We start from the raw sequence: 23,454 nt of genomic DNA on the forward strand, positions 1-23,454 counted from the left end.
CACTCACTAACCTATGGGGGCAGTTAGATGAAAGACATTTTCTTTTTCTTTCTTTGTTTTTTTAAATCGTAAGTTTTTAAACCATATGGGGTTTATATATTAATCTGCACAAAATTATTCCTTGTAATTGTCTTCAATAGAAATTATCTGTAGATTAACAGCCATTTAGAATGACTATAGAAATAAGTATAATGCTCTCTTCAACCTACTATGGTTTGTATGCTTCAAAGAGAAGAATCTTATTTAAAAGTACTACGGGGCGCCTGGGTGGCTCAGTAAGGTAAGTGTCCGACCTCAGCTCAGGTCACGATCTCACGGTTCAGTCGTGGGTTTGAGCCCCGCGTCGGGCTCTGTGCTGACAGCTCGGAGCCTGGAGCCTGGAGCCTGGAGCCTGGAGCCTGGAGCCTGGAGCCTGGAGCGGGGAGCCTGCTTCAGATTCTGTGTCTCCTTCTCTCTCTCTCTGCTCCTCTCCTGCTCGCACTCTGTCTGTGTCTCTCAAAATAAATAAACTTCAAAAAAATAAAAATAAATAAAAGGACTATAGACTCCAGGAAGACAAGTTGTAATTTACTTAAAATACATTTCATTACATATTGTTAATATTATTAATAGGAAAACCATACATTGAGCCATGTTCTCTTTTATAAAACTGCAAAATTAAAGGTTTCTAATTAACCCCTAACACCTAGATGTCATTTATAGTTAAATTTTGGCCGATATGTTTGAAACACTAAAAGAGAAACTATGTAAAATCTATAAGTCATTTTCCTTCCCTTAAACACTTCAACCTTGATTCACCCAAGGAATCAAGGTATGATCCTTAACTGGAAACAACTTGAAGAAAGTCATAATTTTGAATAAGATTGCAATGAGCAAGACAAGGAAAAGGAGTTTCCAGAATTAAAATCCACAACACAAAAATGTGATTTTTAACTGGGCCAAGAGTTGAGATGAAGTGAAACAAATAACTATAGCAGCTTCCTAAGAAATCTTTATAGAAAAGAAACTGAATAGGGTCTGAAAGGCTTTGAAGAGGACAGTTGTAGATAAATTCTTGAGAAATGTGGAGAATTAGAAGCCAACTTGGAAAAAGATAGGATGTGGCTAAATGGGAATGAAGACTACAAAGGCAGTTGTCCAGTAAAGACAGACTAATGAAAAACAGACTCCAGAATTTCGAGTATCTACTGTAAGACAGTGGACTATCTCCTTGATTTTGTTGACACTACAAATGAATTCCAAAGGTTTCATTTTGCGCTGAAGGAGATGCAACAAGCAGTAACAAAAAACAAAACAGTTGTGGGGCATCTGGGTGGCTCAGTCTGTTGAGCCTCCAACTCTTGATTTTGGCTCAGGTCATGAACCCAGGGTTGTGGGATCGAGCCCTGAGTCAGGCTCTGTGCTGAGTGTGGAGCCTGCTTGAGATTCTCTCTCTCTCCCTCTCTCAAAATAAAATACATCTTTTAAAAAATGGTTGCAGAGGGGTGCTTGGGTGGTTCAGTCGGTTAAGCATCCAACTTCAACTCAGGTCATGATCTCGTGGTTTGTGAGTTCCAGCCCCGCGTCGGGCTCTGTGCTGACAGCTCAGAGCCTGGAGCCTGCTTCGGATTCTGTGTCTCCCTCTCTCTGCCCCTCCCCCACTCATGCTCACTCTCTCTCTCTCTGTCAAAAATAAATAAACATTAAAAAAAATTTTTAATGGTTGCAGAGTAGATTCCGTTCTAAAATTGGTAACTTTTGAAACTGAGGCCTGACAATATTAATGAGCTATTAAACATGACTTAGACTTCTGGTTCTAGTAATTAGATTTTGTAACAGCTTTACTGTGCTATATCTCACAAATCATACAATGCACCCATTTAAAATATGCTAAAAGTCAGTAGTCTTTAGTATATTCACGGAGTCGTACCACCAACGTGGAAAGTGATTACAGAATATTTACATCACCCCAAAGAGAAACACCAAACCCTCAACCTATAACTCCTCATTTCTTGTAATTCTCTTCCACCAACCAGAGCAACCAATGATCTATTTTCTGTCCATATACATTTACCTATTCTGGATGTTTCATATAAATGGAATCATGCAACATGTGGCCTTTTCTGTCTAGCTTCTTTCATTATGCCTGACATTTTCAGGCTTTATCCATTTTGTAGCATATATCAGTACTCCATTGTATTTTACTGTTGAATGATTTTGTATAGCTATGCTATACCATTGTATGGATATATCACAGGGTATGAATATATACACTGAAGTGTCCAGGAAAAAGAAGATGCCTTTAAATTTTTCATACTTTCTCCTTTTACTTCGTGTTTCAAAATGTGGTATATCCATACAATGGTATGGATAAACAAAATGGACCAGTTAAAGGTTATTGGGGTCTTTCCCTACCTTTTAGCTACTATACCTAATGTTGTTAGGAACATTCATGTACAAATTTTTGTTTGGACATATGTTTTCATATCTTTTGCATATATATGTAAAGGCATGATCGCTGGATCATATGGTAACTCTATGTTTAACCCTTTGAGGAATTGCCAGACTGTTTAGCAAAGGGGATACACCATTTTACATTCCCACCAGTAGTGTATGAGTGTTCTAAATTCTCCACATCCTCACTAACACTTGTTATAATCTGTCTCTTCTATTATACTCATCACAGTACTGTGACATAGTACCTCCCTGTGGTTTTGATGTGCGTTTTGCTGATAGGTAATGACATTGAGCATATCTGCATGTGCTTACTGGCCATTTGTATAAGGATATTAATGTTAACTACAAGATTTATCAACTATTTTATGGGTGTGATATGAGCAAATTTTCAACAGCCATTACCTAACATTAACTTCCCTAGGTCATTCCTACCTGCCTCCCTTCTATGTACCTGTGTCAGGCAAGAGGCGATCTTAAACCTTTCTTCTTGTAGAAGAAATGCATATAATCCCTTCTTTGTAAAGACTTACATGATCACAAGGAAATGAGTCTTCTTTTCCAGAATGGAAGTCAATTTTTATTCAAAAGTGCTTGTAAGCTAGATTGAAGGATAAAGGAATAATGCTTCAAAACAAACGTTTTTCCTTTCACTGATCTTGATCTTGATATGCTTGAGCTCCTGGGGAGACAGAAAAGTTAGAAATTCTGTTAGTGCTAACAAATTTGCTAGTTGGTTTTCTTATAACACATATTTAAGACTTAACCGTTTCAGGCACTTGCAAAACATCTAGATAAACCGTGGCTCCTAAGCAGTGGTGGTGATTTCGCACATTCCAAAAGCATATAAATTGATACAGCGATTCCACTGTCAGCTCTGAAATCTTTCTCAAAAGGACGCTAACTCTGGGCACTGGTGCGGCTCAGTGGGTTGAGTGACTCTTGATTTCAGCTCAGATCATGATCTCACAGTCATGAGATTGAGCCTCACGTTGGGCTCTGTACTGAGTGTGGAGCCTGTATAGGATTCTCTGCCTCCCTCTCTCCCTGCCCCTCCCCTGAGGATCCTGACTTTAAATCCTCAAATTTCTTATTACGATGTTTAGAACCATATGGTCCTTTATTACAGCAGTAAACATTTTAAAGTGATTTCCTGGAAGAAAAAAAACCAATTCGGTTATTGTTGTTATACAAAAATATAACCTCCCTGCCCCAGGTCTGGTACTAGGACTTTGTTTCCATCAGTGTAGAAATGCGGCACTGATTCTCTACCAAGCAGCCTTCCGCCCCTCTCTCACACTACCTCTGCTGCAAAGAGGCAAGGCTCCTGCTCAGGGTCGGCTCACATCTCACAGACACTCTTTTGTGGCCCCTGTGGTCCTTACTGTCCCCAGCATCAACTTCACTTTTGTATAAAACCAGTTAAAATCTGTTCTGGTTTCCTTTACAGACATGTCAGAGCATAACAGCGTGTAGTACGTGATGTAAAAGTAGGAACATAAAAGGTATGAACTCAGCTGCCTCTTTGCTGTGCAGTGGTTTGGTATTATTTCAAATCCACTTGCTTCTGACAAGACAAAAAAGTTGTTTTGAGAGAAGAATGGGCAGATTGTGTTGGGACGTCATCATCTGTCTGTTCTCACTGATAAGCACGCAGCGGCTCAGCTGCTGAAAGCCCTCGCTGGGGGCTTATCTATAAAAAACATACGAAGAAGCAACATGTCCAGATAAGGGGACATTTTGGCTATCAATACGCAGAGTTTGGGAGGGCAATCCAAAAGTGTTTGGCCTGGGCCAGGCCACACTTGGCTGATCTAAACAGTTCTCCAGAGACCTTGTGGGCAATTAGCTACTGCCACAGTAAAGGCGCCTCTTTTCCCAACAGTGATGAAAGCCACCCACTGGCCCTGGGAAGGCCATCCTCTTGCCCAGCGACACCGGTAGCCACACTGGTTCCCTAGCAACCTGCTCTAGCCACGGGGGCTTTTGCTTTTGCGGTGGTAGCTGCATGTCAGCTGTCAGCCGGCTAAGTCATCTCTGCCTAGTACCAACTCATAGAAAGGTACAGCTCAACTAAATCTGCGCTCGGTTCCTCTCATCTCCCTTACCTGGAACAACAGTGTGATCGATTTGGATCATGATGCTTCTGTATTCATTTATTAAGAGACATTACCCTGGGGGCACCTGGGGGCCTCCGTTGGTTCAGCGTCTGACTTTGGCTCGGGTCGTGATTTCGTGGTCAGTGAGTTCGAGCCCTGCGTCCGGCTCTGTGCTGACAGCCCAGAGCCTGGGGCCTGCTTCAGAGTCTGTGGCTCCTCTCTCTCTGCCTCTCCCTCATTTGTGTTCTCTCTCTCTCTCTCTCAAAAATAAATTTAAAAAATTTTTAAAAGACATCACCCTGTATGTGAGTGGCTTATGAAATTCCCAAGCGAACCCGTGTTAAATACATTGCTCAGTCTCTGAGCACAACTTGCTTCCCAAAACAAAACACCCTCGCAGGGACCTCATGGGATCCTCCAGGAAGGGGCTTGGGCCTGCTGTATGAAATACCACTACGAGAGCATGGGGCCCATCGATCCTGCCTTCCCATAGCTGGTTATCACCACAAAGTCCGGCCAGTGTTATCTGACATTGACCCCAGGGCCAGGGACTAATAAGAAAGGAAATCGGCCAGCTTACTTGTCCCCGGTCAGTACAGACACACGTGTGCACCTGGCCCATGTTTTACGTGTGATGTTTCGTAGTGACATCATCTCATGAAAACAGCAGAGAATAGCTACGCCGGTGACGTTTGCCAGCAGCGGCACAAGATTGGGGCTGGGTGAGGCCTCTCATCCGGGTGACTTTCTAGTGCCTCTCAAGTATCTGGGGCTCCTCACTGTTCTAGTTTCAAGACACAAGGCCTCAAGGAAGAGCCACATCAGTTTGATGACAGGGGAAGGTCTGCCTGGGGGAGGCGACAGTGGGGAGAGACGGTACGTTCCTTGAAGCGTGGGTTTAATATAATAAAAGAGCCTTAACTCTCATGTGTCAATATCAACCAAAACTGTATGTGACTGGGAAACTCCAGAAGGAGAAAAAAAGATGGGTAACCAGAAAAGGACCTGGGGTTCAGAGGAAAATGAGGTCAAGAATCAAAACTCCAACTGGTGTGTGCTATGCTACAAAGAGAAACAGCAAAGCCTCCCTCCACCGCCTGCAGACAGAGACTTCGGACAAGCCCGATGGCCAGAAGCGGGGATCTGGACTCCCCTCCGTATCTGGTGCTCCCTGAAGGGGCTGGGCTCCACCTTGGGCACCGCAGCGGTTGAAGAGTGACATGGTGACAGTGGAGATGGTCCCAGTAAAAGGAAACAGAAACTAACTGTGACCCCTTTGCAGAATTAGTGTCGATGTTTTCACAGTTGTGACCACTTCGTGTACTTGATGCACGAAAGCAGGTTGAAGGGTGATTCTTTCTTCCCCTGTACTTCAATGTGCTTGTGATCATAAGGTACACAGGTCTTGTTTTATGAGGTTTCCCCTTTTTTTGTGTGTGTCCCTGGGTGGGCACGAACCATGGTATTTTTAAAAGACTTTCCCCAACTCTTTCTCATGAGGATTGTCTACACACAGAAAAGTTGGAAAACTTGGACAGTGCACAGTGTGTGCCCTCCACCAAAATCCAGGGATGAGCTTTGTGTCATATTTTACATTTCTGCATAACTGTTCATCACATTGCTGCACTGTAATTAATTCAGACGATCTCCCATTTTGGATATAGTCCTCGGTTCCAAATTTCCCAAACTATAAGTAACGCTTGATGAAAATCCCTAAGCACACAGAGCCTCCTTCCTGCACTTTTAAGTCCCGTGACAGCTGATAAGATGGAACATTGAGCCAGTGCCCCTAAAATTTTGTCATTGAGAAGGTGGGTAAAGATACTAATGGAGAATAGAAATACAAGAGAATTCAGAAAAACAAGGACCTTGAAATTTTAAGGAGTCAAAAACTTAGAGCAGGTGCGGTATCTTGGATGCTGTGAATGTGTGCGTGGTGCGTGTTTGGGGGTGCCAGTCGATTCTACTTTTTCTGCCGTAGGAAATCCACTATAGTGCAGCCTCCTTCCTTCCACTCGGCCAGCTGAGGCTTGAGTCCAAGGCTACTGTGCCACTTGGCAGATGTTGAACTGACCCTACACAAGGCAACATGAGGTCAAGGGATGCCTCTGGGCAGAGCCATGGAACAGAGTTTAGCGTTAAAGATAAAAAACTGCCAGTGACTTTACCGGCAAAAGTTGGGTTTATTTGGGTATCACAAGGAATTGCAATCCAGGACAAACAAGCTAGGGCAAAACCAGAGGCCAGTCTGGGGAACAAAGAAGAGGTAGGCTTTTTTAAAGAGAAAAGGGGTAAATTGGGAAGGCTGTTATAAACTAAAAGTCCATTGGGGTAAACTGGGAGTTCCAAGTATCATGCCTGAGCTGTTGGAAGGTGGGGTGGGGGGGGGGTGGAATAAGGAAAGCATCTCTTCTGGCCAACTCAACTTTGACAAAGCAGGAAAGAATATCCAATGGAATAAAGACAGTCTCTTCCACAAGTGGTGCTGGGAAAACTGGACAGCGACCCACAGAAGAATGAACCTGGACCACGTTCTTACACCAGACACGGGAAAGCAGCTATTCCTGTGGCTGCAATCATAGCATAGTATCCATGTGCAAGTTCAAGTCCTCGGATGGTCAAGTCCAGCTATTCCGGTTGGGTCTGCAATTGACTAGAGGAAGCAGAGGGTGAGAGTTCCCCTTGCCGAAGCCTCCCGACCCTGTTTTAGTGAGGTTTCCTGTCACTGATTTTCACAAGAGGGGCAATTATGGACCTGCTGAGAACAGGTTTCACAGGGGAGAAGGGGAGTGGGGCTACCTTTATGATGTGGGGGAGAAAATGCAGAGGGTGCAGGCGACACGTTTCAGTGAGAGACAAAGAACCATCTGCAAGTGGCAGGAAGGGTGCCTACCAAAGGAACACGCAACAAGGAGGAAGGGCACCGGGCAGGGGGGGGGGGGACACGGTAGCATCTTCTGTGCCACCTGGTTCCATCATCTTGTCTTCCATGGCCCCCTCAGGGGAAAAGAGAGAAAGTCAGAGGACAGATAATGATGAAGGTGATAGAAGTCCCAATGACGACAGCATCCCTACTCTGTAGCACCCGATAAATTACTACAATATGGTATGCCTTCCCCCAAACCTGGTCCCTGTTCCTTAGGACTAAACACTCTAAAAAGAAAAAGCAGGATGCCTGGGTGGCTTGTCGGTGAAGCGTCCGACTCTTGGTTTCGGCTGGGGTCATGACGGCATGGTTCGTGAGTAGGAGCCCCGCATCGGGCTCCATGCTGATGGTGTGGAGCCTGCTTGGGATTCTCTCTCCCTCTCTCTTCCCCTCCATTGCTTGTTCTCTCTCTCTCCAAATAAATAAACTTAAAAAAATGAAAGTAAAAATAAAAAGAGAAGGCAATGGAGGCTTAATATTGGAAATGATGGGGACGGAGTAAAGGAATAACACTCTCTGCCTGCTGGCCTGCAGTGCTCCAAGACTCCTATCCTCTAGCAGAGGGTGAGAGTTCTGCTGACCTTGAAAAGGACTCTACTTCCTACCAAGTTCAAGGCTCCTGACACAGAGACCTGGCAACTGGGCCACAGGCAAAGGACATGCCAACACGACAAGCACCCAGCCGAGGAAGCACTCTCCTTCTCAGTCTAGCCTGAGACTCCCAGCTCTGAGTCAGAAACACCCTGAAACCGAGGGACACCAGTAAAGGGGGGTCCCACCTCAACAAGGTGCCTGGCTCAGGAACCCTCCCCTTCATCACTGGGCCTGAAAATGCCCTCCCCCACCCTGAGACGCTCTGCTGTTGGGAGGCACCAGCACAGGAAATCAGGCCCCAACAAGTTCTGGGCCCAGAATGTCCCCCCCCCCACCCCCCCGCTACTGGCAAGGGGGCAAACACCCAACACTGGAAACATTGCTTTCTCTGAAGGCAGCAGATTCTTTCCCCCAACGAGAATCATAAGGTAGGTTTCTTCTATTTTCTCAAGCAATATCCACAGGGACAAGTTGAGGCCCCAGCAGCAGCATAAACCATGCCTACCAAAATAGCACCACATAGGGGCACCTGGCTGGCTCAGTCAGTGGAGCATGAAACTCTTGATCTCCAGGACTGTGAGTTCAAGCCCCACGTTGGGTGAAGAGATTACTTAAAAAAAAAAAAAAAAAAGCACCACATAGGCTCTGAAAATCATCTTATCGTTACAATCACAGCCCTTAACGGTAGGCCAGGACCTGCGTGCCAAACCTAAACAGGAGGACTCCTTGCTAAAATACAAAGTTTAAATAGAACCCAACATCTCCTAACAGAATATCCAAAATTTCCAGGACACAAACGGAAAATCATCCTTCATACAAAGAACCAGGAATTGCACAACTTGAATGCGAAAAGACAATCAAGTGATATTAACTCCAAAATTAATTAGATGCCAGAATTATCTGGTAATGATTTTAAAGCACAGATCATAAAAATAACAATCACAACAATGCACGTTCATACCAGCTCCTTCGTAATAGTCAACAGCTAGGAACAACCCAGGTGTCCTTCAGTGGGTGACGGTTTCAACAAACTGTGGTATATCTATACAGCAATAAAAAGAAACAAATATTGTTTCACAAAATGACTTGGATAAACCTCCAGGGAATTCTGCTGAGCAGGGAAAAAAAGCCAACCTCAAAAGGTTACAGATGATATGATTCCATTTATAAAACATTACTGAAGGGGCGCCTGGGTGGCTCAGTCAGTTAAGTGTACGACTTTGGCTCAGGTCATGATCTCCCTGTTCATAAGTTCGAGCCCCACGTCAGGCTCTGTGCTGACAGCTCAGAGCCTGGAGCCTGCTTCAAATTGTATCCCCCTCTCTCTCTGTTCCTCCCCTGCTCATGCTGTGTCTCTCTCTGTCTCTCAAAAATAAACATTAAAAAAAATTATAAAAAAAAATACTGACAAATTATGACAAAATTACATAAAGGGAGAACAGATTAGTGGTTGCCAGGGGCCAGAGGGCAGGGAATGGGTAAAAATTGTTAGATTGGCAGGACAGCATGTGGGGAAGTCTATAAAAGAGCAACAGGAGGTATCCTTAACAGCGATGAACGGTTCTGTATCCAGACTGTATTCCTGTCAATATCCTGGCTGTAGTATATAGGTTTTGCAAGACGTTACCATTTGGGAAACTACCTAAAGGGCAAAGGCCACCGCTCTATTTTTTCAACTACATGTCAACCTACAATCATGTCAAAATTAAAAGTTTAATTTAAAAAGGGACTCTACGAAGAAACTCTCCCTCCTCCAGGAAAACCCAAACCACCATTTCGGAGGTCCTTCATTCCGTATTCAAGAAACTTACTTCAGAAATTCTCTCTTATTGGAAGCTATGCTCTGCGCTGCTGGTGTCAGTAAGGCCATTCCAAAGCCCTTCTCCCCTCTCACCGGCCCATTCTATTCCTCACCTGTCTCCTTTACTACTAGCCGGTTCTTTTGGCGCTGAGGCTTAGAGGCTAATGCAGCCCGGGGCTTCCCTGAGCGTCCTTTGGCTCCAGCTTCAAGGTCAGTTACTTTCATGCTGTTTCCTGAAGCAGAGGCTGCTTCAAAAGCATTTCTGTTCCCAGCCCATTGCTTGTGACCTAAAAGCCAACCTGCCATCACTTATCATAAAAGGGCCAAACAGCAAGGGAAATTATTACAGGGATCTGAGGACAAATTTTCATAACAGACGACCGGTTTGTCACTTTGGACCCAACGAGAGTTTCAAATGGCTTCAAGAGTGGAAATGTGTGCATGTGATTGTATGTGGAGCGTGTGGGGAGACGTTCCCAGCGCACACCTTCCCCCCATACATCTTCCGATGTACTCCACTCCCTCTTTCCTTCCCCCACCAGTTCTCCCATTCCTCACTGCTGGATAACCTGACTTGGGGGTGGGGGTGGGGGTAATGACTTCAGTGCCTCAAGCCAAACTGCTTTTCTGGGCTCACCGTCAACTGAGACCCAGCTCTGCGGACGGGACCAGACTGCTGACCCTAACGTAACAACGGCTAACCGTTGTGTTTGTTTAGAGACGGGTCTCCCTATGTTGCCCAGGATGGAGGGCGGAGGTCATTCACAGGCACAAGTCCACTGCTGGTCCACCTGTGAATTTTCACCTGCTCAGTTTCCGGCCTGGGTGGGTTCGCCTCTCCTCGGGTAACCTGGTGGTCTCTCGCTTCTCAGAGATTAACCAAAGAGATGGCGACCTTGGCCCACGCACCCCGCCAGCATAGCGCTCTCCAGCCCAGAACTCCCGCGCTCCAGTGATCCTCCTTGGCTCAGCCTCCGGGGCAGCTGGACCTACAGGTTTGGCCACCAGGCCAGGCCAGCTAACAGTTTTAAGCACCAACATGCCAGCAGTGCCGTCAAATGTACACGGTGCTCCCCCTTTAGTCCTCAAAACCACCACATAAGCCTTTGAGCCACGCGGGAAGCGAGGCCCAAGGGGCAACGGTCACCTGCCCAAAGTCACATCGTCAGTGGGCAGTGAGCAGAGCCAGGACCTGAACCCCTAGGATCTACCTCGAGTGGACACTGACCATTGTAGCAGCAACACTGCCTCCCTGTGGAACAGGCCCTCTTCCCCGTTCACTCTGCGCCTGGGGAAAATCTGCAGGATCACAGTTCCAGACGAAATGAGAAAAAGTCACTTGCCCAAGTAAGCTCTACTCAGGGGAATCAAGAAAATCCGAACGGGGAAGTAAGTCTCCGTGGTGTCCCAGTCTTCGGGGCCAACCAAACCAGATAAAAGCACTCTCTCTGTCCCTCTCTCTCACCTATTCCCTCATCTCTCAAGCTCTCTGCATAGACGCTGCAAGAGGCAGAAACAGCTTCTGCACCCGGCTGTGGATGTCCTGGGACAGGAGGGCCAGGGACCGCTCGGACACCAACAGATCTAGGGCCTGCTCCAGGGTGCGCGTCTCAGGCCAAAGCCACCCACCAGTGACACAGCTCCAGGAGCCGCCTGACGGTTTCCAGGGACCTAGCGCCAGGAGCCACAGAAGCGCAAGTGGGAGGCCACCAGTCTGGGCCATCAGGTGCGGGGGGCAAGGGGGTGGGTGGGCAGGGCAGGTCCTCACTGTAGGCACAGTAACTCCTGGGGTCTCACAACAGGGGCCCTTTTTGCTCCTGGGAGCCTGGGCTAGATGCCATGGTCAGGTTCCTAGACATCCTGACCCCGAAACCAGCCGCGACCTCCGGCAAAGGTGTCCGGAGCCCCGTGCGACAATAAACAGCATGTGCAGGATCCGCATGCCCCTGGCCCCCAGTCCCAGCCCACCAGCCCAACTCCGACCCGGGGGGAGCTGTCTCCAGGCCTCTGCGTGTTCGGGGCGGTGGGGCGCCTGGCCCCTCATCTCACTTCCGCCCAGGTCTGGGAGGCACAATCACAGGTGGCTCTCCGTCCTGGTCCCACGAGGGAAGTACCAGCTCTAAAGTCTGGCGTCCGAACACCATCAGTACTAGCTGATGACCAATGTGAGGGCTAGGTCTCCCAGAAACAGCATCGCCTCTGGCCTCGCGCCAACTCACCCAGGACGGAAAATGTGGCCCCAGCACGGGGCCCGCGAGGGACCAATCAGAAAACAAGAGGCAGGGCCACTGGACGAACCCAAAGTCCCACGAGCCCTCTAGTGGCGGCGGAAAGTAGAGACGAGCACTCGGGGTAGCGAGGTCGAAGCTCGGGGTGTTCAAAAGAAGAAATTAGAAAGGTAGCCCAAGGCCACTGTCACCCGCGAGACCAAGACCAGAGTCATAAGCCCAGGAAAGTTTATTAAAATGAGAATTCTTGAGCTCATGCGAGATGTAGTGCATCAGGGTGTCGGAAAGGGGCCCAGAAATCTGAATTTTTACCAAGATCTCCCAAGAAATTCCTGCCTCACAGAGAGGTTTGGGAATCCGTGACCCAGTCCTAAGAGTTAAAAGGGGTCCCCACCGTTCCGATTTCTCTAGGGCTGCTAGGATCAGAAACCGGGAACGTCGCACCCAAGCTCCCGGGCTCCAGAAGCGCTTAAGACCGGAAACCGGAACGCTTCCAAAGTGGCTGGGGGCCCGGCGGAAGCCAAGGAAGTGGCGTCCTCTCCCACGTCGGCTTGCTAAGGGAACCAGATGGCAGGGCGGACGTCTCGGGGCCTGCCGGGAAATGTAGTCCGCAGGGAGTGCGGGCGCGCGCCTGCGCCCTGCGCAGCTGCCGCGGGGAGCCTGAGAGAGCTTTGTGCAAAGATGGGGAGTCCCTAAGTGGCCACAGGGCGTGGTCGTCCCGCGGGCGGTGGGAAGGGGCTGGCCGGTCCCGCTGGGGCTTCACCTACTGGCCGCCGCCAGACCTGACCCGGTCAGTCGCCGCTGCAGCTCCCTGCGACCCGGCCGGGCCTTCCCTTGATTGTCTGGGACCGGGATCGGTCCCTGGGGATTGTCCCTCGGGGCGGCGGGACATCGTGGGCGGGAGCGCGCTGGGGCCATGCTCGCGCCCCAGGCAGCCGATTTGTGACTGGCTTTTAGACGTTCCCACGACGTGTCCCCCCTCTCCTTTCTCCGAGTGCCCGCTCTGCAAACACCTCTCTATCCGTGGGCCGGGTGAGAGCAGGCTCGCTCAGGCGGCTTTTGGGGAGAAGCCGTGAGTCCCGGGGTGCAGTGACGTTTCTTTGCGGAAGGGCGGACGGAGGGACAGCGGGACGGTCAGGGCCCTGGTGGACGTGGTGGAGAGTTCGGCGCGTCTGGGGAGGGCTGCGGGCTGCGAGGCCGAGCACGGTAAGGGCGGGTCCACAGCCCCAGCCGGCCGAGTTCCTGGATGCCCTCCAGCGACGGTTAGGTGCCTAGGCGGGACATGGGGAAGCTTTCTAGGAATCAGTGCTCGGGACAATAACCTTTCCTGAGTGCTTCCTCTGTGCCCCGCATGCTGTCGTTCGCTTCCGTGCAGTTGCATCCGACACAGGAAATTTTGTGAAATCGATGCTATCATCATTTTCATGTTACAGACAGAAGCGCTGGGTGTCAGGCTCACAAAGCGAGCAGGTTATCCCGCCTGGATGGTCTGCCGCTAAAGTCCAGGTTACCATCGAGATAAGGGGTGATAGGGTCACAGGGTACATTTGGGATGACTAGAAGGGATGATTTGGGATGATTAGGAAGATCATGAGTATTTTTTTCCTTGTCCCACTCCAGGGAAGAGGACAGGTACAGAAGACATCTTGGCAAATGCAGAGAGAGTACCCATAGCATAGGGTCGGTGCTGGTATTGAGACCCGTGTGTGACCACGTGGGTGGCCTCAGGGATTGCCCTAAGAACTTTTGGATGTTTTTAGACATGAGCATTGCAAGGGTCTATCCCTTCTAGCTTTGTCACCATTTTCCTCTGGCATTTCCTGGGTGACATGGGACAGTTTATTCAGTCCTAAACCTCTGTCCTCAGTCCCCTCATCAGTATTTAGGGCATAATACTAGTCCCCATCCCCTAGCTCTGGGTGAGGGCCACATGACCTAATATATGCAGGAGGCTTAGAACAGCACCTCGACAGAGAGCCACGAACGTGATCGGTGTCCTTTGTTATTAATGCAGAACAGATGGCTGATGGCCTGTCCTGATGCAGTACATTTTTCTCACGAGAAAGCCACTAGGCATGCCATAGCAGGATGAGGGTCATGCTGATATTGGCTGAAGTACACATGTCTTGAGTGGAGAAGAAGGAAGGATTTTGGATTTGCAGTCTTTGGAGGCATGGCTGTAGCCAAGATGCCTGTGATTCAAGGTGACCAAGGGTTACTCAGAGCCGTATGGACTTTCAGGGTATTTCCCAGTGTTTTAAGTATTGATCCCTATTTCTTTTGTGGCCTGTATATATTCAGAAACACAGGACAGCCCATGTTAGACTGGGAATGGGGTGACAGGCCACCAGATGTATAGGGGTTCATTTAAGGGATGGGGTTCTTAGCCTTGTGCCCATGGAATTTCAAAGCCCAGTTGTGGCTTTGAACTACAATAGAACTGCAGTTATGTCTATGGAACACTTGAAATGTGGCCAGTATGAATGAGAAACTGAATATTTTTAATAATTAATTTAAACTGAATCTGCCACATGGGACTTATGACCACCATATTGGGCAACACAATTCTAGAGGGTCCGCGGATTTTCTAGAACATTTTGTAAAATTTTTAACTTGGATGTGTATGTGTGTGTTTTTCTAGGAAGTGAGTCCATCAGCTTCTCGTAACTACCAAAAAGATTAGGATGTGCTGCTTTATGGTTTCAGCAGAACGTAAGCAAGTTAAGGGAGGTAACTATGGCCTCTGGTAACCACCGCTGTCCCTTCTTTCTCATTTTGTCGTGTCCTTAGCTGTGGGTGACTCCACATGATGAACCCCTATGTTGTTTACTTCGTCTTAGCAGGCTGGGACCAGAGGGTCCCAAAGTCCAAAGCCCACTGGTGTCAAACCCAAATTCTCATACATCCAGTTGTTTTAGATAGTCCAAAGAACATATTTCCAAAGCCATTTGGAGCCTACCTACTTTACATACTACACAAAACTTCACCCGTCATCTACCAACCACAGATAAGTCAAACACTGGAGCTACAAGAGACCCCAGACTGCTGCTACCCTTTGGAACCGCCTGACCCAGAGATTCCCCACTAAGCTGCTAAGAGACATGAAACCGTTTCCTCTCTCATTGTCCCTTCTTCTCTGGAAATTTCCTTGCCCCATTCCCCATGCGGGTGGTGGCCCCCATACCTCTGTCTCTGGAAGGTCTCTTGATGGGAGGGATTTCCCCTCTCATATAACCCTGTCCTTGTGCTGCCGAATAAGGTTTGTGTGCTACTCCCTCTCATTGTCCTGTGTCTTCCTTGATCACCAACCGCCACCCCCCACCCCCCCCACCCCCCCCACCCCCCGCCAAAATCCCTCTGCTCACCAAGCGTCCTTATATAAGGAAGAGGCAGGAGGGGTGGAGTTAGTAATAGGAGCTATTACCATGGAAGCAGTAGCTGGAGTGATGCCAGGAAGGGGTCATGAACGCAGGTGGATGCAGGTGGCCTCTGGAAACTGAAAAAGGCAAGGAAATGGATTCTTGCCTGAAGCCTCTGGAAGGAATGCAGCCCATTAACAACTTGAGTTTAGATTTCTGAACTCCAGAAGGCTAGGAGAAAAAAAAAATTCTTTTGTTTCAAGCCACTGGGTTTGTGCTAATTTGTTACAGCAGCAACAGGAAACTAACGTAACTTGTATATGCACAAATCTATAAATATTCCTATATCTATCCATTTGTGTCTATTAGAATAAATATGACTTTAGTCCGTTGCCACATGGGTCATCCTAGCCTTTCCTTCTTGCTTAACTGTAAATTTCCTCACCAGCAGCAGCTCCCACCATCCAGCCTCCGTAAACTATACCTGTACGGCCATTTCTGAAATGTTCATCTATACCCCCATGAGAATGTACCACGCTGAGGACAGTGCTTTGTCTTTAGCCAGTCTGCCGACTTTCATTTTTTATTCATCCCCCACCTTTTACATTTTGAAACATTTTAAACATAGGGAGAATTTGCTTTCTGCTTGGCAACCTTAGTGCTGTGAATGCCGCCTCTCTCTCTGCTCCACTGGTTCCCTCTGGATTTCAGTCCCCTTCCCCTGAGGAGCTCCCCAGCAGGGGCACTGCAGGGGTGTAGATCTGCTTGACCCACATCCCTACCCCTTGCCTCACTCCGCCACCCAAGCCCGTGGCTTTCCCAGTTCTGCCTGACTCCTCTCCTGGTGGCTTTGTGGCTCCCGTCACATCCCTCCTCAACCTCCAGGCTCTCCCAAGAGGTTGTCCCCAGGTACACACACCTATATAACTGTATGCAATGGTACTGGAGAGAAAAGGCTACTTGTTGAGAGACTTGGAAAGGAAGGGGAGAGTATCAGGATAGGAAACATGAACAGGACAGACATTCAAGACAGGTTGGAAATCCTAGAGCAGAATGGCACCTGGCCCCAAATTCTACCTGGAGCTCTGGGAGGGAGACACCCTCTCAGTGCCCCACACCAACAGAAGGAGGCAAGAGGAGGCCAGAAATGCCAGCCTGGCACTTAGGAGAGGCCTGAGATTATTTCCTTGGGTTCCGCATGGCTCATTTGTAGCATGAACGATTCCCGCTGCAGGCCTCAGAAAGACTCCATAGAGACGCCCAAGGGAGCCTGGGTCAACAAGAAGAGGCCTGGGGTAGGGAAGCGGATGGCCCAAGATGGACAGCTCTCCTTATTGGGAGCCACAACAGCAACCACAGACACCAGAATCAGATGCTGGTATGTGCTCACAGCCAGCCAGGACCAGTAATCCAATGGCCAACATTCAAACACCAAGGAAGACAAGAAAGCAAAGGGAATGAGTCTGTCCTTTGGCCACAATCATCTTGTGTAAGCATCTGTATCCAGATATCTTCTTGGGGAGAGAGAAGAGGGTGGGTAAGAGGGAGAAGATGGGAGGAAAGAGGAGGGGAAAAAGAAGAGGAAGGGGAAGAGTAGGAGAGGCAGAGGAGTAAAGAAGTCTTCTTGAAGATTTCAGTGCTGGTGGATACTGTGCATCACCTATATAAGGATATAACATGGTGTAGACTTTCCCAGACATACTGGTCAAGGGAGTACTTTGTTTACAGCACAGTTACTCATATCTCCTAGATCCAGTACTCCCTGAAAGAGTTTGGGAAATGTGGCTCTATAAAGAGGCGAACAGAATATCTGGGCCTAGGGCGCAGATGGGGGCGGATGGGGGTCCCTAATGGAGAGGCAGTGACACGTTGAAGACACTTGCCCCTCTCAAATTTGCTTTGAGCGCCCCTGGGCTGGTCATGGTCCCTTAGCCTGTCTTACTATAAACAGGGATTGCACTGGATCTCTTTTAAAGGGAGCAGCTCTTTTAGAGTTCATTCAGAGGGCAAGCATCTGGGGCCCTCTGAGCCACTAGGACTCCCCAGTCATTTACAACTGCAGCCTGAAGTTGTGATAGCTCTTAGGCACTTTGCCGACAGTTGATGACTGGTGGTACTGGAGACAGAAAAACAACAAACAAGGGAGCTGGACACTGAAAGCCTAATCTGAACCACGACGAAGATTCATAGCTGGACTCCCATCAAAGCTGAAGAGGGCCGCTGTGGCCACGTGGGACTGTGCTGGGGACCTAATGGAGTCACCATGGAGAACAGCCTTTCTGAGACCCCTGGGCCAGGAAGCACACACTAGGAGGATGCTAGGCCAGGGGTGGTCGTGGATGCGCCGGGGTGGGGGAAGGAGCAGCCTAAGAGAGGTTAATAACAAGGATATAAATACAGTTCCAGCTGCCATGGGAGACCAGGAGAGGAGGTTCCTGGCACACTCTGCACTCTCAGGAGCCCCTCACACAGGATGTCAGACGTTGCTGCTTGGGCCCCTCTTGACTGGATGGCAAGAACGGAGCTGCTGACATCCGCAGCCCAAGATCCTTCTGAGATCCTAGGGAGAGATAGGTGCCCACGTGCCCAGCAGTGCATATCTGTAGGTAGAACAGAATACAAAAGTCTTGCTCTCTTTTCCCCTGAGAGAAGATTTTAATGTCTGCAATGCAAACGTTCTTTAGACAGCTGAAACCTTACAACATTTTCCCGGACTGGGGCTCCTGAAACCCGATTCCAATTATAAATGCTAATCGGTTTAATGCATGATCAGCTTTAGAGAAGAAATGTAATTGCAGTTCATTGAAAACTTTACACAAACAGTGGATAGAATGTTGACATATCTAGGGAGCAGACTATGTCAAAAAGATTAGGACACTCACATGTGTTTTGATTCTCGCCTTTCAAAACCAGGTCTCACATCTATACCCACAAGGCCGCTTACTACAATCACCCATGATTCTCTGCCTGAGGGTTTTTTCTTACCCTTGGAGCATGCTGGACATGACCCAAGGCCACTGGAAGTGTCAGATATTTATTGCCTCTGTAAGTAGCGAGCCCTTTATTAATAATGGTGGGGGGGGGGCACCTGGGTGGCTCAGTCAGTTAAGCGTCCAACTCTTGATTTCGGCTCAGGCCACAATCTCAGTTTGTGAGATCAAGCCCCCATCAGACAGTATGGAGCCTGCTTGGGATTCTCTCTCTCTCTCCCTCTCTCTCTCTGCCCCTCCTGTTCTCTCTCTCTCTCTCTCTCTCTCTCAAAAATAAATAAAATAAACTTAAAAAAATAATGTTTGGGTATTTGGCAGCTACATACTCTAGGTTCCACGTCCCATACTTGGGATGGATGTGAAATGCATTCTACCCAGTCTCCCATAGTCCCCCCACTGAATAAGCTCCACTTGCCAAAGTGGTAACTTTCTAGATCATCCCCCCCTTAATTGGCTGCCTTCCTTGCAAGTCTCGCTTCATCACACACCCTTACCAGTGTTACCTGGTACTTCCTTTCAAGTAAGCTATTTGTACTGATGGTTTGCCTCAGGGTCTGCTTCCTGGAAACCAGGACTTGGACACCTTGTATATTAAAAATGTATGCAATTCAATAACACTGATTCAAAAACATATACGTTCCCCTATGGTTATTGCAGCATTATCTACAATAGCCAAGATATGGAAGAAACCCAAGTGTCCATCAATAGATGAATGGATAAAGATATGACATTACACATGCTCACACAACTCACACACACACACACACACACACACACACACAGTGGAATATTACTCAGCCATAAAAAAGAAGGAAATCTTGCATTTACAACAACATGGATGGACTTAGATGATATCATGCTAAATGAAATAAGTCAGACAGGGAAAGATAGAAGCCATATGAGTGTACTTATATGTGGAACCTAAAAAAACACTGAACAAACAAACAGAAACACATTCATAGATACAAAGAACAGACTGGTGGTTGCCAGGGAGGACGTGGGGGAGAGATGGGCAAAATAGGTGGAGGGAATTAAGAGGTACAACCTGCCAGTTATAAAATAAATAAGTCATGGGGATGAAAAGTGCCCCATATGGAATATCATCAGTAATACTGTAATAACTCCATGGTGACAGATGATAGCTATACTTCTGCTGAGCATTGAGTAATGTATGGAATTGTTTGATCACTTACGCTGTATACCTGAACTAACCTAATATTATATGTCAACTATACTTAATTTAAAAAAATTTTTTTAATGTTTTTATTTATTTTTGAGACAGAGAGAGACAGAGCATGAGTAGGGGAGGGGCAGAGAGAGAGGGAGACACAGAATCAGAAGCAGGCTCCAGGCTCTGAGCTGTCCGCACAGAGCCCGATGTGGGGCTCGAACTCACGGACCGCGAGATCATGACCTGAGCCGAAGTCAGATGCTCAACCAACTGAGCCACCCAGGCGCCCCAACTATACGTAAATTTATTTTTAAATGTGTTTATTTCACTCTGAAACTCATATATTCGGTTGGAAATAGAGTTCTACGCTCAAAGTTATTTTTTACCAATATTTGAAAGATAGGCTCTACACGATTCTTTTTCTCTCAGTCATTGCTGCTTGCTTCATTATCTCCCCTTTTCTTTTTCCCAACTGATGAAGTGTATCAGGAACACAGAAATGTATAGAACATATAGGGAATAGCATAATGAATGACTGTGTGAACACCTCCCAGCTAGGGAAATAGAACTTGCAACACAGTGAATCTATCTGCCCTGGGGTGAGCACCAGCCTGAATCTGGGATTTCCCATGTCTGTGTGACTGTTACATAGAGCAAGCAGGGGCCAAACCACGAACATGGTGTTTCCTGACCCCTCTGGATGCCCCAGCAAATCTCTGCAGGCCTCCTTCTTCTCTATTTCCCATCATCAACTGCAGGATCAGGCCTCATGATTTTTGTGATCACTATGCGGTGATAGAATGTGTTTGGTGAGCTTAGTATTCCACACGGTCAGGGGGTCAGGGTCCTGTCCAAGGTAATAACCACAGCTCTGATGGATTTTCCGAGTCAATGCCTCCGCTCCCTCCCAGCTCAGGCCTGGCCCAGGCTAAAGGCCTAAGTAGGAAAGGGGGACCAGGTGTGGCACGTTCATGCCACTGCGACTCAGCCAGAATATGCCTCCCTCCCCTTTTCCAACCATTAGACCCCCACATGGAGAACTGTCCCCATTCCCCCCAGTCACCCCCTTTCGAAACTTATTTGGATTCTGACTTCTTCCCACTGTCCCCCGCAAACTCTGAGACCTCCGAGCGGCCTCCTGCAAGACCCGTCTCCTTAGTAAGTTGGAGGTGTGAGGCCTTTTCGTTCGTAAACTCAGCAGCCTTTCCAGCTTCTCCAAAGGGGGCCCCTCTCGATTCCAAATCCCCCAGACGCTGCCGTGTTAGTTAGGAAACACCGTCTAAGGGTAAATAGCAGGACTTGACACGTTGGTGGCCTTTGGCTGGCACAGAGTCGGAAGCACGCAGAGCACGAGAACAAGCAACACACGAACCCGAGAGAAGTGAAATCAATGTTTCAACTTGAATGGTTTCATCAGGGGAAGGATTCGTGGACCCACACCATTTCCTGGGATTTTTCATGATCCCCAAGGATCTTGGGTGGGTCAGTCCCATGGCTTTTTGGCAAAGGCCACGTCCACCCTGGTGACCGTTGTGTCAGTGTCCACAGCCACCGGGTCAGAGCCTCATCCTTTTTTGTGCCTCCCCAGCTGCCGCCCCAGTAGAAAGCTCAGCACGTTTTAACAGGCCCAGGTGGGTTTCAGGTATTCATCTGCCTTCTTGATGCTCTGCGTGGGCGCGCTGGGACCGACTTCTCCGTGTCCTTTCTCCATGACTGGTTGACACCAGAGCCGGCTTCGGGAAGAAGCACGACTGAAAAAGCCTGTAAAAGTTGACGGGATCTAGAATTACCTCTAGGAGAGATAACAAGTGGCCCCAGAAGCTCCTCCGCACTTTAAGAATACACGCAACATGTGTACGCAAGGGCACGCGCGCACACACACACACACACACACACACACACACCAACTTAGTCATAAGATACTGCTTAAAGGTGACACCTGATGTGAAACGCCAGCTTTATCACTTACTTGATCCCCACATATATATGAAAATATTTCTAGACCCTCTAGTTTGTTCCACTGACGTGTTTGTCAATTCCTGTTTCATTGCTAATCCTATAGAGTAAGTTTTAATATCCAGTAGGGAAAACGCCCCCGTTTGGATAATCCCTCGCATTTTCTCTTCAAGGTCATTTTATACCCCAGGTACTGGTTCCAAGTATACACTCAAATTCCTGTTGTGGTTTATGATTGCGATCACACTGAAATCACACATTTAGAGGGGAATTTAGAGCAGAATCGACAACACTTCAAAGATTAGCCTTCCTTTCCCCCCCCCCCCCCAAAATAAATTAAAATGTTATTTCAGTGTCCAAACAGGAAGCTCATGAAAAGGTTCATGGACATTTTCCCTAGGTTTTTTTTTTTTTTTAAGTTAATTATATTTGGAGGTATTTTACAATGCTCATGACGCGTTTGAATAAGACGTTTTCTTTGTATTGTATTTCCTAATAGAAGTGTCTACAAAACTTATTTTCTTATGTGTTTAACTGATGTCAGTCAACCTTTCCTGATCTACTTCCTGGGTGTCTACTTTGGTTCTCCTAAGAAGGAAATCCATTAAGAGAAAGGCAGTTTTGCCACTGTCTTGTGTTAGTCGGACACTGATAATAGTTGCCATCCCTTTCTGAGGTCTTTTAGAGACTGAACTCCGTATCTTAATGTCTTGACGTGGTTCTACTCGGTTTGGGACGACAGCTTGGAGGCTGGGCCCTCCCTGCCTCTCAGGCAAAGGAGGTCTGACCTGGTTCTCCTAGTCCTCGACTGATCCAGGTGTCACTGAATGTGGGTAACAACTGACCCCCCTCCCCCGGCCCCGGCACCACTGGCCCACTTGCAGTTTTCAGCCGTGAACCAGTAGTAACCAAGGTGATCGTGTCCAGCGCTCGGAACTTGCGTGTGGTCAAAAGGTTCTGAGAGCCATTGTGAGTCACCGTGACACCTCTGGGCTTAGCCAGTCAGGCCCTGGGGCTCAGGGCAGGAAGGATAAGACGAGGAGGAGAAGAATCCTCTCTCTCACTCCTCGACCTCTCTTCCAGACGTTCCTGAAGCGAGAGCTCGGTGGTCTGAGAGGTAAGATATCCATATCCACCAATAACATGTAATGTTTCTTTGTGACGTTACCATGCCCACCCACCTGATGACCCCCAACCCTACTGGATAAAACGGGCACTGCGTCGGGTTCAGAAATACAGCACAAAGCTTTTGGGGGGGGCAGTCTGGGGGTCGTGGTAGGGATCAGGGGTGTGGGGGTCAAGGTCAGGTATTAGGGGTGAGTGCGGTCTCCAAACGCAGTTTGTCATCACACTCACAGCCCTTGTCCTTTGCTCCTCCGGGCCTTACACAGATCCTTTCCTTAGGAAAGGATCCTTTCCTTAGATTCCTAAGGATCCTTTCCTTAGATCCTTTCCTTCTTGAAATGCCTGGAGTGGATTCTCTTTAACTGTTCTTGCCTGTTGCAGGGAACAAGGCAGATAAAGCGATCTCTGAGGACTACCCTGGAAACAGGTGCATGTGGTGGGGGGGTGGCGGGGGGAAGAGGCCCCTGGGTCCCCTGGGTCCCCCGGGTCGATTGACTTTCATCATCTTTTCCAGGAGTGGTGCTCCTTCGTGAAGCCGTCTGTGGCGTCAGCGAGTCATGGAGAAAGAAAAACCTGAAGTGAAACCCAGCACACCCGCACCCAGCAACGAGGAGAAGACAACTAGACCCTCAAGACGCCCCAGGCCTTCCCAAAATATCCTGTGCTTTTTACTGAATAGGCAGCTGGGGAGGCACAGAAGTGACGTGGACCTGTCCACGTGGGTGTGGATGCTGGACTGAGCCACGCCCCGGTGCAGGTGGCCCCTTCCAAA

The 23,454-nt window shown here is 48.2% G+C and overlaps 2 long non-coding RNA genes across 2 annotated transcripts; both read left to right on the forward strand.

Annotated features, from left to right (window-relative positions):
* The first annotated feature begins 12,444 nt into the window (after window positions 1-12,444).
* On the forward strand, window positions 12,445-22,228 carry LOC145714536 (uncharacterized). The gene is made up of 5 exons (XR_014136876.1): window positions 12,445-12,871; window positions 14,723-14,811; window positions 16,675-16,929; window positions 17,841-18,032; window positions 21,244-22,228. It is a non-coding gene; the product is annotated as an uncharacterized LOC145714536 (long non-coding RNA).
* Window positions 22,229-22,272: 44 nt separating this feature from the next.
* LOC145714535 (uncharacterized) lies at window positions 22,273-23,242 on the forward strand. Its single transcript, XR_014136875.1, has 3 exons — window positions 22,273-22,674; window positions 23,064-23,109; window positions 23,197-23,242. It is a non-coding gene; the product is annotated as an uncharacterized LOC145714535 (long non-coding RNA).
* The last annotated feature ends 212 nt before the right edge of the window (window positions 23,243-23,454 follow it).

Source organism: Panthera onca, chromosome X (genome assembly GCF_046562875.1).
Source record: "Panthera onca isolate mPanOnc1 chromosome X, mPanOnc1 haplotype 2, whole genome shotgun sequence".
Taxonomy (NCBI): Eukaryota; Metazoa; Chordata; class Mammalia; order Carnivora; family Felidae; genus Panthera; species Panthera onca.